Raw genomic sequence first — 16,852 nt, 5'->3', positions numbered from 1 at the left:
CCGGAGGAACAAAGACATATTTGCAATTCAGGACAGCGAGTGTCTCGGGGGGGGGGAGAACTTGCGAATGGTGGTGTTCCCGTGGATCTGCTGCCGTCATCCTTCGAGGCTGCGTTGGCCATGGGTTTGCAAGGTGCTGCCTGAGGAATTCTGGTGAATCTTGTAGATGCCGGGGGAATGAATGACCCTGCCGGGGGAATGAATGACCCTGCCGCCGCCGCTGTCCCCGATCACCGGGAGAAACCTCTCTGCAGTCGACCTGACGTGCGGTGGCTCCGGCCCGTGCCATCTGATTGGTCGTCAGCGCGACCTACGCGGCTACGTAACAGATGGAGAGAAAAGCACGGGGAAAGCACAGCGACTGCTGCAGAGTGATCTTCCGGTCTGGTTGGATATCTTGGAAGGAAGGTAGACGGTAAGGGAATAAAGGAACTTTGAATATCATCAAACTGATGGAAAGGATAGTCGGCAAATATGACCTCCACCGTTGGAGTATTAATGTGCTATCGCTTCTCGGCCTTTTGGCTTGGAATATGTGTAGTTTCTGTTCTTATCAGTTTAATCGCTGATATCTCCCGAAGGTGGGAGTGTTTGTATTAAATGGATTTTTGGAGCAGGGAGATGGCTTAAGGGCTTGCTCTGTCCTCTCCATGTATCAGCCTGGTATTGCAGTGTTTCCAGGAATGGTGCACCCAACGCTTACCCAAGTTCAAAAGCAGGTGAATGCAATGTGAATCTCTTGCCTTTGCTAGTTTGCCGTGTTGATGGCAGTCAGTGATTGTTGCATCTATTGTCTTTTCAGTTGCAGGAAACTATCGTCTTTTGTTACGGGTTTTCTGTCTTATGAACCTGCTCTGCAGTTACCTGATGAAGGTGCAGCACGCTGAAAGCCAGGACAGGGGTAACCCCAACGTGCTACAGGGAACATTCTGGAACCAGGGGCCTGCCAGGAAGGTAACTTGCCAATTTGAATGAATGGATTTGCCCTTGTCTGCCGTTTTGGGCTTCTGCGGTCGTTCTTGGAACGTATCCCACCGATGGTACGGCGGTGGCGGGGGGTGGGGTGACTGCTGTAATTTCAAAGAACCCCGTTGGGCTGAAACCTGGTGTTGTGGGATTTTTAACACAGTCAAATCAGGTTGTGGGATCCCATGACTCAGCCAATGTCAAATGGCTATCAGATCAGCCCCCACAGCCCCTTCCCAACCCCCCCGCCTCCCCCCCCCCCCCGAGGCAACAAATTTATCCTAATATTTTCTTGAACAAGAAAGAAATGTCTTTAGTCTGTTTCCTGAATAGAGTGAAACCCCCATCTCTGTTTGTTTCTTCGCAAACTACTGTACGGAAGCGACCTGCTTTAGTAGCTACGTCTGTACGTAAAGATTATTCACGCAGACGATCGCCCAAGGCTGGAACTGGCTTCAGCTCCCTGGTGCCACCAGGCAGCCGTACTAACCACTGATCCACTGTGCCACCCGTACGATTTGGAACGATTTGTCATCATTTGCGGTGCAAGTAGCGAAACAGTTGTCAGTTTGTCAACTGGGTCGGATTATAATGTTGTCAGCGATCTGCAGCAATGTGAACGGAGATGTCGAATCGAGCTGCTGGTGGTGATGAGGCGCGCTTGCAGCGTGACATGTTTACACGGGGAGATCAGCTCCCTCCCCATTCTCCACAGAGAGTCGGATACAAGTAGAGAGGATATTGAAAGTGGACGATAAAGAAAGGGTGCACGGACGTAATTCGCTTTTCGCAACTTTTCGGATTGATGCGGAATGCCGAGGAGCGAATCCTGTACGTGAGGGAAACGATGATTGGCATTTATGGGCAAGCTACACCAACACAAGGGGAGGCAATGAATAGGATCTTTCCGTCAAGGCCAACATTTCTCGCCCATGCCGAGATCAGCCTGGTGGTGAGCTGCTCTCTCGAACCGCTGCAGTCCAAGTGCTGTCGGTAGCCCCGCGATGCTGTTTGGGCGGGGATTCCCGATTTTGACCCGGTAACACCGGAGGAACAAAGACATATTTGCAATTCAGGACAGCGAGTGTCTCGGGGGGGGGGGGGGGAGAACTTGCGAATGGTGGTGTTCCCGTGGATCTGCTGCCGTCATCCTTCGAGGCTGCGTTGGCCATGGGTTTGCAAGGTGCTGCCTGAGGAATTCTGGTGAATCTTGTAGATGCCGGGGGAATGAATGACCCTGGGGGAATGAATGACCCTGCCGCCGCCGCTGTCCCCGATCACCGGGAGAAACCTCTCTGCAGTCGACCTGACGTGCGGTGGCTCCGGCCCGTGCCATCTGATTGGTCGTCAGCGCGACCTACGCGGCTACGTAACAGATGGAGAGAAAAGCACGGGGAAAGCACAGCGACTGCTGCAGAGTGATCTTCCGGTCTGGTTGGATATCTTGGAAGGAAGGTAGACGGTAAGGGAATAAAGGAACTTTGAATATCATCAAACTGATGGAAAGGATAGTCGGCAAATATGACCTCCACCGTTGGAGTATTAATGTGCTATCGCTTCTCGGCCTTTTGGCTTGGAATATGTGTAGTTTCTGTTCTTATCAGTTTAATCGCTGATATCTCCCGAAGGTGGGAGTGTTTGTATTAAATGGATTTTTGGAGCAGGGAGATGGCTTAAGGGCTTGCTCTGTCCTCTCCATGTATCAGCCTGGTATTGCAGTGTTTCCAGGAATGGTGCACCCAACGCTTACCCAAGTTCAAAAGCAGGTGAATGCAATGTGAATCTCTTGCCTTTGCTAGTTTGCCGTGTTGATGGCAGTCAGTGATTGTTGCATCTATTGTCTTTTCAGTTGCAGGAAACTATCGTCTTTTGTTACGGGTTTTCTGTCTTATGAACCTGCTCTGCAGTTACCTGATGAAGGTGCAGCACGCTGAAAGCCAGGACAGGGGTAACCCCAACGTGCTACAGGGAACATTCTGGAACCAGGGGCCTGCCAGGAAGGTAACTTGCCAATTTAAATGAATGGATTTGCCCTTGTCTGCCGTTTTGGGCTTCTGCGGTCGTTCTTGGAACGTATCCCACCGATGGTACGGCGGTGGCGGGGGGTGGGGTGACTGCTGTAATTTCAAAGAACCCCGTTGGGCTGAAACCTGGTGTTGTGGGATTTTTAACACAGTCAAATCAGGTTGTGGGATCCCATGACTCAGCCAATGTCAAATGGCTATCAGATCAGCCCCCACAGCCCCTTCCCAACCCCCCCGCCTCCCCCCCCACCCCCGAGGCAACAAATTTATCCTAATATTTTCTTGAACAAGAAAGAAATGTCTTTGGTCTGTTTCCTGAATAGAGTGAAACCCCCATCTCTGTTTGTTTCTTCGCAAACTACTGTACGGAAGCGACCTGCTTTAGTAGCTACGTCTGTACGTAAAGATTATTCACGCAGACGATCGCCCAAGGCTGGAACTGGCTTCAGCTCCCTGGTGCCACCAGGCAGCCGTACTAACCACTGATCCACTGTGCCACCCGTACGATTTGGAACGATTTGTCATCATTTGCGGTGCAAGTAGCGAAACAGTTGTCAGTTTGTCAACTGGGTCGGATTATAATGTTGTCAGCGATCTGCAGCAATGTGAACGGAGATGTCGAATCGAGCTGCTGGTGGTGATGAGGCGCGCTTGCAGCGTGACATGTTTACACGGGGAGATCAGCTCCCTCCCCATTCTCACAGAGAGTCGGATACAAGTAGAGAGGATATTGAAAGTGGACGATAAAGAAAGGGTGCACGGACGTAATTCGCTTTTCGCAACTTTTCGGATTGATGCGGAATGCCGAGGAGCGAATCCTGTACGTGAGGGAAACGATGATTGGCATTTATGGGCAAGCTACACCAACACAAGGGGAGGCAATGAATAGGATCTTTCCGTCAAGGCCAACATTTCTCGCCCATGCCGAGATCAGCCTGGTGGTGAGCTGCTCTCTCGAACCGCTGCAGTCCAAGTGCTGTCGGTAGCCCCGCGATGCTGTTTGGGCGGGGATTCCCGATTTTGACCCGGTAACACCGGAGGAACAAAGACATATTTGCAATTCAGGACAGCGAGTGTCTCGGGGGGGGGGGAGAACTTGCGAATGGTGGTGTTCCCGTGGATCTGCTGCCGTCATCCTTCGAGGCTGCGTTGGCCATGGGTTTGCAAGGTGCTGCCTGAGGAATTCTGGTGAATCTTGTAGATGCCGGGGGAATGAATGACCCTGCCGGGGGAATGAATGACCCTGCCGCCGCCGCTGTCCCCGATCACCGGGAGAAACCTCTCTGCAGTCGACCTGACGTGCGGTGGCTCCGGCCCGTGCCATCTGATTGGTCGTCAGCGCGACCTACGCGGCTACGTAACAGATGGAGAGAAAAGCACGGGGAAAGCACAGCGACTGCTGCAGAGTGATCTTCCGGTCTGGTTGGATATCTTGGAAGGAAGGTAGACGGTAAGGGAATAAAGGAACTTTGAATATCATCAAACTGATGGAAAGGATAGTCGGCAAATATGACCTCCACCGTTGGAGTATTAATGTGCTATCGCTTCTCGGCCTTTTGGCTTGGAATATGTGTAGTTTCTGTTCTTATCAGTTTAATCGCTGATATCTCCCGAAGGTGGGAGTGTTTGTATTAAATGGATTTTTGGAGCAGGGAGATGGCTTAAGGGCTTGCTCTGTCCTCTCCATGTATCAGCCTGGTATTGCAGTGTTTCCAGGAATGGTGCACCCAACGCTTACCCAAGTTCAAAAGCAGGTGAATGCAATGTGAATCTCTTGCCTTTGCTAGTTTGCCGTGTTGATGGCAGTCAGTGATTGTTGCATCTATTGTCTTTTCAGTTGCAGGAAACTATCGTCTTTTGTTACGGGTTTTCTGTCTTATGAACCTGCTCTGCAGTTACCTGATGAAGGTGCAGCACGCTGAAAGCCAGGACAGGGGTAACCCCAACGTGCTACAGGGAACATTCTGGAACCAGGGGCCTGCCAGGAAGGTAACTTGCCAATTTAAATGAATGGATTTGCCCTTGTCTGCCGTTTTGGGCTTCTGCGGTCGTTCTTGGAACGTATCCCACCGATGGTACGGCGGTGGCGGGGGGTGGGGTGACTGCTGTAATTTCAAAGAACCCCGTTGGGCTGAAACCTGGTGTTGTGGGATTTTTAACACAGTCAAATCAGGTTGTGGGATCCCATGACTCAGCCAATGTCAAATGGCTATCAGATCAGCCCCCACAGCCCCTTCCCAACCCCCCCGCCTCCCCCCCACCCCCGAGGCAACAAATTTATCCTAATATTTTCTTGAACAAGAAAGAAATGTCTTTGGTCTGTTTCCTGAATAGAGTGAAACCCCCATCTCTGTTTGTTTCTTCGCAAACTACTGTACGGAAGCGACCTGCTTTAGTAGCTACGTCTGTACGTAAAGATTATTCACGCAGACGATCGCCCAAGGCTGGAACTGGCTTCAGCTCCCTGGTGCCACCAGGCAGCCGTACTAACCACTGATCCACTGTGCCACCCGTACGATTTGGAACGATTTGTCATCATTTGCGGTGCAAGTAGCGAAACAGTTGTCAGTTTGTCAACTGGGTCGGATTATAATGTTGTCAGCGATCTGCAGCAATGTGAACGGAGATGTCGAATCGAGCTGCTGGTGGTGATGAGGCGCGCTTGCAGCGTGACATGTTTACACGGGGAGATCAGCTCCCTCCCCATTCTCCAGAGAGTCGGATACAAGTAGAGAGGATATTGAAAGTGGACGATAAAGAAAGGGTGCACGGACGTAATTCGCTTTTCGCAACTTTTCGGATTGATGCGGAATGCCGAGGAGCGAATCCTGTACGTGAGGGAAACGATGATTGGCATTTATGGGCAAGCTACACCAACACAAGGGGAGGCAATGAATAGGATCTTTCCGTCAAGGCCAACATTTCTCGCCCATGCCGAGATCAGCCTGGTGGTGAGCTGCTCTCTCGAACCGCTGCAGTCCAAGTGCTGTCGGTAGCCCCGCGATGCTGTTTGGGCGGGGATTCCCGATTTTGACCCGGTAACACCGGAGGAACAAAGACATATTTGCAATTCAGGACAGCGAGTGTCTCGGGGGGGGGGAGGGGGGAGAACTTGCGAATGGTGGTGTTCCCGTGGATCTGCTGCCGTCATCCTTCGAGGCTGCGTTGGCCATGGGTTTGCAAGGTGCTGCCTGAGGAATTCTGGTGAATCTTGTAGATGCCGGGGGAATGAATGACCCTGCCGGGGGAATGAATGACCCTGCCGCCGCCGCTGTCCCCGATCACCGGGAGAAACCTCTCTGCAGTCGACCTGACGTGCGGTGGCTCCGGCCCGTGCCATCTGATTGGTCGTCAGCGCGACCTACGCGGCTACGTAACAGATGGAGAAAAGCACGGGGAAAGCACAGCGACTGCTGCAGAGTGATCTTCCGGTCTGGTTGGATATCTTGGAAGGAAGGTAGACGGTAAGGGAATAAAGGAACTTTGAATATCATCAAACTGATGGAAAGGATAGTCGGCAAATATGACCTCCACCGTTGGAGTATTAATGTGCTATCGCTTCTCGGCCTTTTGGCTTGGAATATGTGTAGTTTCTGTTCTTATCAGTTTAATCGCTGATATCTCCCGAAGGTGGGAGTGTTTGTATTAAATGGATTTTTGGAGCAGGGAGATGGCTTAAGGGCTTGCTCTGTCCTCTCCATGTATCAGCCTGGTATTGCAGTGTTTCCAGGAATGGTGCACCCAACGCTTACCCAAGTTCAAAAGCAGGTGAATGCAATGTGAATCTCTTGCCTTTGCTAGTTTGCCGTGTTGATGGCAGTCAGTGATTGTTGCATCTATTGTCTTTTCAGTTGCAGGAAACTATCGTCTTTTGTTACGGGTTTTCTGTCTTATGAACCTGCTCTGCAGTTACCTGATGAAGGTGCAGCACGCTGAAAGCCAGGACAGGGGTAACCCCAACGTGCTACAGGGAACATTCTGGAACCAGGGGCCTGCCAGGAAGGTAACTTGCCAATTTAAATGAATGGATTTGCCCTTGTCTGCCGTTTTGGGCTTCTGCGGTCGTTCTTGGAACGTATCCCACCGATGGTACGGCGGTGGCGGGGGGTGGGGTGACTGCTGTAATTTCAAAGAACCCCGTTGGGCTGAAACCTGGTGTTGTGGGATTTTTAACACAGTCAAATCAGGTTGTGGGATCCCATGACTCAGCCAATGTCAAATGGCTATCAGATCAGCCCCCACAGCCCCTTCCCAACCCCCCCGCCTCCCCCCCCACCCCCGAGGCAACAAATTTATCCTAATATTTTCTTGAACAAGAAAGAAATGTCTTTGGTCTGTTTCCTGAATAGAGTGAAACCCCCATCTCTGTTTGTTTCTTCGCAAACTACTGTACGGAAGCGACCTGCTTTAGTAGCTACGTCTGTACGTAAAGATTATTCACGCAGACGATCGCCCAAGGCTGGAACTGGCTTCAGCTCCCTGGTGCCACCAGGCAGCCGTACTAACCACTGATCCACTGTGCCACCCGTACGATTTGGAACGATTTGTCATCATTTGCGGTGCAAGTAGCGAAACAGTTGTCAGTTTGTCAACTGGGTCGGATTATAATGTTGTCAGCGATCTGCAGCAATGTGAACGGAGATGTCGAATCGAGCTGCTGGTGGTGATGAGGCGCGCTTGCAGCGTGACATGTTTACACGGGGAGATCAGCTCCCTCCCCATTCTCACAGAGAGTCGGATACAAGTAGAGAGGATATTGAAAGTGGACGATAAAGAAAGGGTGCACGGACGTAATTCGCTTTTCGCAACTTTTCGGATTGATGCGGAATGCCGAGGAGCGAATCCTGTACGTGAGGGAAACGATGATTGGCATTTATGGGCAAGCTACACCAACACAAGGGGAGGCAATGAATAGGATCTTTCCGTCAAGGCCAACATTTCTCGCCCATGCCGAGATCAGCCTGGTGGTGAGCTGCTCTCTCGAACCGCTGCAGTCCAAGTGCTGTCGGTAGCCCCGCGATGCTGTTTGGGCGGGGATTCCCGATTTTGACCCGGTAACACCGGAGGAACAAAGACATATTTGCAATTCAGGACAGCGAGTGTCTCGGGGGGGGGGAGAACTTGCGAATGGTGGTGTTCCCGTGGATCTGCTGCCGTCATCCTTCGAGGCTGCGTTGGCCATGGGTTTGCAAGGTGCTGCCTGAGGAATTCTGGTGAATCTTGTAGATGCCGGGGAATGAATGACCCTGCCGGGGGAATGAATGACCCTGCCGCCGCCGCTGTCCCCGATCACCGGGAGAAACCTCTCTGCAGTCGACCTGACGTGCGGTGGCTCCGGCCCGTGCCATCTGATTGGTCGTCAGCGCGACCTACGCGGCTACGTAACAGATGGAGAGAAAAGCACGGGGAAAGCACAGCGACTGCTGCAGAGTGATCTTCCGGTCTGGTTGGATATCTTGGAAGGAAGGTAGACGGTAAGGGAATAAAGGAACTTTGAATATCATCAAACTGATGGAAAGGATAGTCGGCAAATATGACCTCCACCGTTGGAGTATTAATGTGCTATCGCTTCTCGGCCTTTTGGCTTGGAATATGTGTAGTTTCTGTTCTTATCAGTTTAATCGCTGATATCTCCCGAAGGTGGGAGTGTTTGTATTAAATGGATTTTTGGAGCAGGGAGATGGCTTAAGGGCTTGCTCTGTCCTCTCCATGTATCAGCCTGGTATTGCAGTGTTTCCAGGAATGGTGCACCCAACGCTTACCCAAGTTCAAAAGCAGGTGAATGCAATGTGAATCTCTTGCCTTTGCTAGTTTGCCGTGTTGATGGCAGTCAGTGATTGTTGCATCTATTGTCTTTTCAGTTGCAGGAAACTATCGTCTTTTGTTACGGGTTTTCTGTCTTATGAACCTGCTCTGCAGTTACCTGATGAAGGTGCAGCACGCTGAAAGCCAGGACAGGGGTAACCCCAACGTGCTACAGGGAACATTCTGGAACCAGGGGCCTGCCAGGAAGGTAACTTGCCAATTTAAATGAATGGATTTGCCCTTGTCTGCCGTTTTGGGCTTCTGCGGTCGTTCTTGGAACGTATCCCACCGATGGTACGGCGGTGGCGGGGGGTGGGGTGACTGCTGTAATTTCAAAGAACCCCGTTGGGCTGAAACCTGGTGTTGTGGGATTTTTAACACAGTCAAATCAGGTTGTGGGATCCCATGACTCAGCCAATGTCAAATGGCTATCAGATCAGCCCCCACAGCCCCTTCCCAACCCCCCCGCCTCCCCCCCCACCCCCGAGGCAACAAATTTATCCTAATATTTTCTTGAACAAGAAAGAAATGTCTTTGGTCTGTTTCCTGAATAGAGTGAAACCCCCATCTCTGTTTGTTTCTTCGCAAACTACTGTACGGAAGCGACCTGCTTTAGTAGCTACGTCTGTACGTAAAGATTATTCACGCAGACGATCGCCCAAGGCTGGAACTGGCTTCAGCTCCCTGGTGCCACCAGGCAGCCGTACTAACCACTGATCCACTGTGCCACCCGTACGATTTGGAACGATTTGTCATCATTTGCGGTGCAAGTAGCGAAACAGTTGTCAGTTTGTCAACTGGGTCGGATTATAATGTTGTCAGCGATCTGCAGCAATGTGAACGGAGATGTCGAATCGAGCTGCTGGTGGTGATGAGGCGCGCTTGCAGCGTGACATGTTTACACGGGGAGATCAGCTCCCTCCCCATTCTCCAGAGAGTCGGATACAAGTAGAGAGGATATTGAAAGTGGACGATAAAGAAAGGGTGCACGGACGTAATTCGCTTTTCGCAACTTTTCGGATTGATGCGGAATGCCGAGGAGCGAATCCTGTACGTGAGGGAAACGATGATTGGCATTTATGGGCAAGCTACACCAACACAAGGGGAGGCAATGAATAGGATCTTTCCGTCAAGGCCAACATTTCTCGCCCATGCCGAGATCAGCCTGGTGGTGAGCTGCTCTCTCGAACCGCTGCAGTCCAAGTGCTGTCGGTAGCCCCGCGATGCTGTTTGGGCGGGGATTCCCGATTTTGACCCGGTAACACCGGAGGAACAAAGACATATTTGCAATTCAGGACAGCGAGTGTCTCGGGGGGGGGGGGGGGAGAACTTGCGAATGGTGGTGTTCCCGTGGATCTGCTGCCGTCATCCTTCGAGGCTGCGTTGGCCATGGGTTTGCAAGGTGCTGCCTGAGGAATTCTGGTGAATCTTGTAGATGCCGGGGGAATGAATGACCCTGGGGGAATGAATGACCCTGCCGCCGCCGCTGTCCCCGATCACCGGGAGAAACCTCTCTGCAGTCGACCTGACGTGCGGTGGCTCCGGCCCGTGCCATCTGATTGGTCGTCAGCGCGACCTACGCGGCTACGTAACAGATGGAGAGAAAAGCACGGGGAAAGCACAGCGACTGCTGCAGAGTGATCTTCCGGTCTGGTTGGATATCTTGGAAGGAAGGTAGACGGTAAGGGAATAAAGGAACTTTGAATATCATCAAACTGATGGAAAGGATAGTCGGCAAATATGACCTCCACCGTTGGAGTATTAATGTGCTATCGCTTCTCGGCCTTTTGGCTTGGAATATGTGTAGTTTCTGTTCTTATCAGTTTAATCGCTGATATCTCCCGAAGGTGGGAGTGTTTGTATTAAATGGATTTTTGGAGCAGGGAGATGGCTTAAGGGCTTGCTCTGTCCTCTCCATGTATCAGCCTGGTATTGCAGTGTTTCCAGGAATGGTGCACCCAACGCTTACCCAAGTTCAAAAGCAGGTGAATGCAATGTGAATCTCTTGCCTTTGCTAGTTTGCCGTGTTGATGGCAGTCAGTGATTGTTGCATCTATTGTCTTTTCAGTTGCAGGAAACTATCGTCTTTTGTTACGGGTTTTCTGTCTTATGAACCTGCTCTGCAGTTACCTGATGAAGGTGCAGCACGCAGAAAGCCAGGACAGGGGTAACCCCAACGTGCTACAGGGAACATTCTGGAACCAGGGGCCTGCCAGGAAGGTAACTTGCCAATTTAAATGAATGGATTTGCCCTTGTCTGCCGTTTTGGGCTTCTGCGGTCGTTCTTGGAACGTATCCCACCGATGGTACGGCGGTGGCGGGGGGTGGGGTGACTGCTGTAATTTCAAAGAACCCCGTTGGGCTGAAACCTGGTGTTGTGGGATTTTTAACACAGTCAAATCAGGTTGTGGGATCCCATGACTCAGCCAATGTCAAATGGCTATCAGATCAGCCCCCACAGCCCCTTCCCAACCCCCCCGCCTCCCCCCCCACCCCCGAGGCAACAAATTTATCCTAATATTTTCTTGAACAAGAAAGAAATGTCTTTGGTCTGTTTCCTGAATAGAGTGAAACCCCCATCTCTGTTTGTTTCTTCGCAAACTACTGTACGGAAGCGACCTGCTTTAGTAGCTACGTCTGTACGTAAAGATTATTCACGCAGACGATCGCCCAAGGCTGGAACTGGCTTCAGCTCCCTGGTGCCACCAGGCAGCCGTACTAACCACTGATCCACTGTGCCACCCGTACGATTTGGAACGATTTGTCATCATTTGCGGTGCAAGTAGCGAAACAGTTGTCAGTTTGTCAACTGGGTCGGATTATAATGTTGTCAGCGATCTGCAGCAATGTGAACGGAGATGTCGAATCGAGCTGCTGGTGGTGATGAGGCGCGCTTGCAGCGTGACATGTTTACACGGGGAGATCAGCTCCCTCCCCATTCTCCAGAGAGTCGGATACAAGTAGAGAGGATATTGAGAGTGGACGATAAAGAAAGGGTGCACGGACGTAATTCGCTTTTCGCAACTTTTCGGATTGATGCGGAATGCCGAGGAGCGAATCCTGTACGTGAGGGAAACGATGATTGGCATTTATGGGCAAGCTACACCAACACAAGGGGAGGCAATGAATAGGATCTTTCCGTCAAGGCCAACATTTCTCGCCCATGCCGAGATCAGCCTGGTGGTGAGCTGCTCTCTCGAACCGCTGCAGTCCAAGTGCTGTCGGTAGCCCCGCGATGCTGTTTGGGCGGGGATTCCCGATTTTGACCCGGTAACACCGGAGGAACAAAGACATATTTGCAATTCAGGACAGCGAGTGTCTCGGGGGGGGGGAGGGGGAGAACTTGCGAATGGTGGTGTTCCCGTGGATCTGCTGCCGTCATCCTTCGAGGCTGCGTTGGCCATGGGTTTGCAAGGTGCTGCCTGAGGAATTCTGGTGAATCTTGTAGATGCCGGGGGAATGAATGACCCTGGGGGAATGAATGACCCTGCCGCCGCCGCTGTCCCCGATCACCGGGAGAAACCTCTCTGCAGTCGACCTGACGTGCGGTGGCTCCGGCCCGTGCCATCTGATTGGTCGTCAGCGCGACCTACGCGGCTACGTAACAGATGGAGAGAAAAGCACGGGGAAAGCACAGCGACTGCTGCAGAGTGATCTTCCGGTCTGGTTGGATATCTTGGAAGGAAGGTAGACGGTAAGGGAATAAAGGAACTTTGAATATCATCAAACTGATGGAAAGGATAGTCGGCAAATATGACCTCCACCGTTGGAGTATTAATGTGCTATCGCTTCTCGGCCTTTTGGCTTGGAATATGTGTAGTTTCTGTTCTTATCAGTTTAATCGCTGATATCTCCCGAAGGTGGGAGTGTTTGTATTAAATGGATTTTTGGAGCAGGGAGATGGCTTAAGGGCTTGCTCTGTCCTCTCCATGTATCAGCCTGGTATTGCAGTGTTTCCAGGAATGGTGCACCCAACGCTTACCCAAGTTCAAAAGCAGGTGAATGCAATGTGAATCTCTTGCCTTTGCTAGTTTGCCGTGTTGATGGCAGTCAGTGATTGTTGCATCTATTGTCTTTTCAGTTGCAGGAAACTATCGTCTTTTGTTACGGGTTTTCTGTCTTATGAACCTGCTCTGCAGTTACCTGATGAAGGTGCAGCACGCTGAAAGCCAGGACAGGGGTAACCCCAACGTGCTACAGGGAACATTCTGGAACCAGGGGCCTGCCAGGAAGGTAACTTGCCAATTTAAATGAATGGATTTGCCCTTGTCTGCCGTTTTGGGCTTCTGCGGTCGTTCTTGGAACGTATCCCACCGATGGTACGGCGGTGGCGGGGGGTGGGGTGACTGCTGTAATTTCAAAGAACCCCGTTGGGCTGAAACCTGGTGTTGTGGGATTTTTAACACAGTCAAATCAGGTTGTGGGATCCCATGACTCAGCCAATGTCAAATGGCTATCAGATCAGCCCCCACAGCCCCTTCCCAACCCCCCCGCCTCCCCCCCCACCCCGAGGCAACAAATTTATCCTAATATTTTCTTGAACAAGAAAGAAATGTCTTTGGTCTGTTTCCTGAATAGAGTGAAACCCCCATCTCTGTTTGTTTCTTCGCAAACTACTGTACGGAAGCGACCTGCTTTAGTAGCTACGTCTGTACGTAAAGATTATTCACGCAGACGATCGCCCAAGGCTGGAACTGGCTTCAGCTCCCTGGTGCCACCAGGCAGCCGTACTAACCACTGATCCACTGTGCCACCCGTACGATTTGGAACGATTTGTCATCATTTGCGGTGCAAGTAGCGAAACAGTTGTCAGTTTGTCAACTGGGTCGGATTATAATGTTGTCAGCGATCTGCAGCAATGTGAACGGAGATGTCGAATCGAGCTGCTGGTGGTGATGAGGCGCGCTTGCAGCGTGACATGTTTACACGGGGAGATCAGCTCCCTCCCCATTCTCCACAGAGAGTCGGATACAAGTAGAGAGGATATTGAAAGTGGACGATAAAGAAAGGGTGCACGGACGTAATTCGCTTTTCGCAACTTTTCGGATTGATGCGGAATGCCGAGGAGCGAATCCTGTACGTGAGGGAAACGATGATTGGCATTTATGGGCAAGCTACACCAACACAAGGGGAGGCAATGAATAGGATCTTTCCGTCAAGGCCAACATTTCTCGCCCATGCCGAGATCAGCCTGGTGGTGAGCTGCTCTCTCGAACCGCTGCAGTCCAAGTGCTGTCGGTAGCCCCGCGATGCTGTTTGGGCGGGGATTCCCGATTTTGACCCGGTAACACCGGAGGAACAAAGACATATTTGCAATTCAGGACAGCGAGTGTCTCGGGGGGGGGAGGGGGGAGAACTTGCGAATGGTGGTGTTCCCGTGGATCTGCTGCCGTCATCCTTCGAGGCTGCGTTGGCCATGGGTTTGCAAGGTGCTGCCTGAGGAATTCTGGTGAATCTTGTAGATGCCGGGGGAATGAATGACCCTGCCGGGGGAATGAATGACCCTGCCGCCGCCGCTGTCCCCGATCACCGGGAGAAACCTCTCTGCAGTCGACCTGACGTGCGGTGGCTCCGGCCCGTGCCATCTGATTGGTCGTCAGCGCGACCTACGCGGCTACGTAACAGATGGAGAGAAAAGCACGGGGAAAGCACAGCGACTGCTGCAGAGTGATCTTCCGGTCTGGTTGGATATCTTGGAAGGAAGGTAGACGGTAAGGGAATAAAGGAACTTTGAATATCATCAAACTGATGGAAAGGATAGTCGGCAAATATGACCTCCACCGTTGGAGTATTAATGTGCTATCGCTTCTCGGCCTTTTGGCTTGGAATATGTGTAGTTTCTGTTCTTATCAGTTTAATCGCTGATATCTCCCGAAGGTGGGAGTGTTTGTATTAAATGGATTTTTGGAGCAGGGAGATGGCTTAAGGGCTTGCTCTGTCCTCTCCATGTATCAGCCTGGTATTGCAGTGTTTCCAGGAATGGTGCACCCAACGCTTACCCAAGTTCAAAAGCAGGTGAATGCAATGTGAATCTCTTGCCTTTGCTAGTTTGCCGTGTTGATGGCAGTCAGTGATTGTTGCATCTATTGTCTTTTCAGTTGCAGGAAACTATCGTCTTTTGTTACGGGTTTTCTGTCTTATGAACCTGCTCTGCAGTTACCTGATGAAGGTGCAGCACGCTGAAAGCCAGGACAGGGGTAACCCCAACGTGCTACAGGGAACATTCTGGAACCAGGGGCCTGCCAGGAAGGTAACTTGCCAATTTAAATGAATGGATTTGCCCTTGTCTGCCGTTTTGGGCTTCTGCGGTCGTTCTTGGAACGTATCCCACCGATGGTACGGCGGTGGCGGGGGGTGGGGTGACTGCTGTAATTTCAAAGAACCCCGTTGGGCTGAAACCTGGTGTTGTGGGATTTTTAACACAGTCAAATCAGGTTGTGGGATCCCATGACTCAGCCAATGTCAAATGGCTATCAGATCAGCCCCCACAGCCCCTTCCCAACCCCCCCGCCTCCCCCCCCACCCCCGAGGCAACAAATTTATCCTAATATTTTCTTGAACAAGAAAGAAATGTCTTTAGTCTGTTTCCTGAATAGAGTGAAACCCCCATCTCTGTTTGTTTCTTCGCAAACTACTGTACGGAAGCGACCTGCTTTAGTAGCTACGTCTGTACGTAAAGATTATTCACGCAGACGATCGCCCAAGGCTGGAACTGGCTTCAGCTCCCTGGTGCCACCAGGCAGCCGTACTAACCACTGATCCACTGTGCCACCCGTACGATTTGGAACGATTTGTCATCATTTGCGGTGCAAGTAGCGAAACAGTTGTCAGTTTGTCAACTGGGTCGGATTATAATGTTGTCAGCGATCTGCAGCAATGTGAACGGAGATGTCGAATCGAGCTGCTGGTGGTGATGAGGCGCGCTTGCAGCGTGACATGTTTACACGGGGAGATCAGCTCCCTCCCCATTCTCCAGAGAGTCGGATACAAGTAGAGAGGATATTGAAAGTGGACGATAAAGAAAGGGTGCACGGACGTAATTCGCTTTTCGCAACTTTTCGGATTGATGCGGAATGCCGAGGAGCGAATCCTGTACGTGAGGGAAACGATGATTGGCATTTATGGGCAAGCTACACCAACACAAGGGGAGGCAATGAATAGGATCTTTCCGTCAAGGCCAACATTTCTCGCCCATGCCGAGATCAGCCTGGTGGTGAGCTGCTCTCTCGAACCGCTGCAGTCCAAGTGCTGTCGGTAGCCCCGCGATGCTGTTTGGGCGGGGATTCCCGATTTTGACCCGGTAACACCGGAGGAACAAAGACATATTTGCAATTCAGGACAGCGAGTGTCTCGGGGGGGGGGGGGGAGAACTTGCGAATGGTGGTGTTCCCGTGGATCTGCTGCCGTCATCCTTCGAGGCTGCGTTGGCCATGGGTTTGCAAGGTGCTGCCTGAGGAATTCTGGTGAATCTTGTAGATGCCGGGGGAATGAATGACCCTGCCGGGGAATGAATGACCCTGCCGCCGCCGCTGTCCCCGATCACCGGGAGAAACCTCTCTGCAGTCGACCTGACGTGCGGTGGCTCCGGCCCGTGCCATCTGATTGGTCGTCAGCGCGACCTACGCGGCTACGTAACAGATGGAGAGAAAAGCACGGGGAAAGCACAGCGACTGCTGCAGAGTGATCTTCCGGTCTGGTTGGATATCTTGGAAGGAAGGTAGACGGTAAGGGAATAAAGGAACTTTGAATATCATCAAACTGATGGAAAGGATAGTCGGCAAATATGACCTCCACCGTTGGAGTATTAATGTGCTATCGCTTCTCGGCCTTTTGGCTTGGAATATGTGTAGTTTCTGTTCTTATCAGTTTAATCGCTGATATCTCCCGAAGGTGGGAGTGTTTGTATTAAATGGATTTTTGGAGCAGGGAGATGGCTTAAGGGCTTGCTCTGTCCTCTCCATGTATCAGCCTGGTATTGCAGTGTTTCCAGGAATGGTGCACCCAACGCTTACCCAAGTTCAAAAGCAGGTGAATGCAATGTGAATCTCTTGCCTTTG

At 51.5% G+C, this 16,852-nt stretch overlaps 9 non-coding genes across 9 annotated transcripts; all 9 read left to right on the top strand.

Annotated features, from left to right (window-relative positions):
• The first annotated feature begins 505 nt into the window (after nt 1-505).
• Nucleotides 506-697, top strand: LOC132809519 (U2 spliceosomal RNA). Its single transcript, XR_009642383.1, has one exon. It is a non-coding gene; the product is annotated as a U2 spliceosomal RNA (small nuclear RNA).
• A 1,821-nt stretch (nt 698-2,518) lies between these two features.
• On the top strand, nt 2,519-2,710 carry LOC132809518 (U2 spliceosomal RNA). The gene has a single exon (XR_009642381.1). It is a non-coding gene; the product is annotated as a U2 spliceosomal RNA (small nuclear RNA).
• A 1,820-nt stretch (nt 2,711-4,530) lies between these two features.
• On the top strand, nt 4,531-4,722 carry LOC132809517 (U2 spliceosomal RNA). The gene has a single exon (XR_009642380.1). It is a non-coding gene; the product is annotated as a U2 spliceosomal RNA (small nuclear RNA).
• A 1,822-nt stretch (nt 4,723-6,544) lies between these two features.
• Nucleotides 6,545-6,736, top strand: LOC132809516 (U2 spliceosomal RNA). The gene has a single exon (XR_009642379.1). It is a non-coding gene; the product is annotated as a U2 spliceosomal RNA (small nuclear RNA).
• Nucleotides 6,737-8,554: 1,818 nt separating this feature from the next.
• On the top strand, nt 8,555-8,746 carry LOC132809515 (U2 spliceosomal RNA). Its single transcript, XR_009642378.1, has one exon. It is a non-coding gene; the product is annotated as a U2 spliceosomal RNA (small nuclear RNA).
• A 1,820-nt stretch (nt 8,747-10,566) lies between these two features.
• LOC132809512 (U2 spliceosomal RNA) lies at nt 10,567-10,758 on the top strand. Its single transcript, XR_009642376.1, has one exon. It is a non-coding gene; the product is annotated as a U2 spliceosomal RNA (small nuclear RNA).
• Nucleotides 10,759-12,579: 1,821 nt separating this feature from the next.
• Nucleotides 12,580-12,771, top strand: LOC132809511 (U2 spliceosomal RNA). Its single transcript, XR_009642375.1, has one exon. It is a non-coding gene; the product is annotated as a U2 spliceosomal RNA (small nuclear RNA).
• A 1,825-nt stretch (nt 12,772-14,596) lies between these two features.
• LOC132809510 (U2 spliceosomal RNA) lies at nt 14,597-14,788 on the top strand. Its single transcript, XR_009642374.1, has one exon. It is a non-coding gene; the product is annotated as a U2 spliceosomal RNA (small nuclear RNA).
• A 1,821-nt stretch (nt 14,789-16,609) lies between these two features.
• On the top strand, nt 16,610-16,801 carry LOC132809509 (U2 spliceosomal RNA). The gene has a single exon (XR_009642373.1). It is a non-coding gene; the product is annotated as a U2 spliceosomal RNA (small nuclear RNA).
• Nucleotides 16,802-16,852: the final 51 nt, after the last annotated feature.

Source organism: Hemiscyllium ocellatum, unplaced genomic scaffold, assembly GCF_020745735.1.
Source record: "Hemiscyllium ocellatum isolate sHemOce1 unplaced genomic scaffold, sHemOce1.pat.X.cur. scaffold_1300_pat_ctg1, whole genome shotgun sequence".
Taxonomy (NCBI): domain Eukaryota; kingdom Metazoa; phylum Chordata; class Chondrichthyes; order Orectolobiformes; family Hemiscylliidae; genus Hemiscyllium; species Hemiscyllium ocellatum.
Note: the sequence above shows the minus strand (reverse complement) of the source record. Positions and strands in the feature narration are given on the sequence as shown.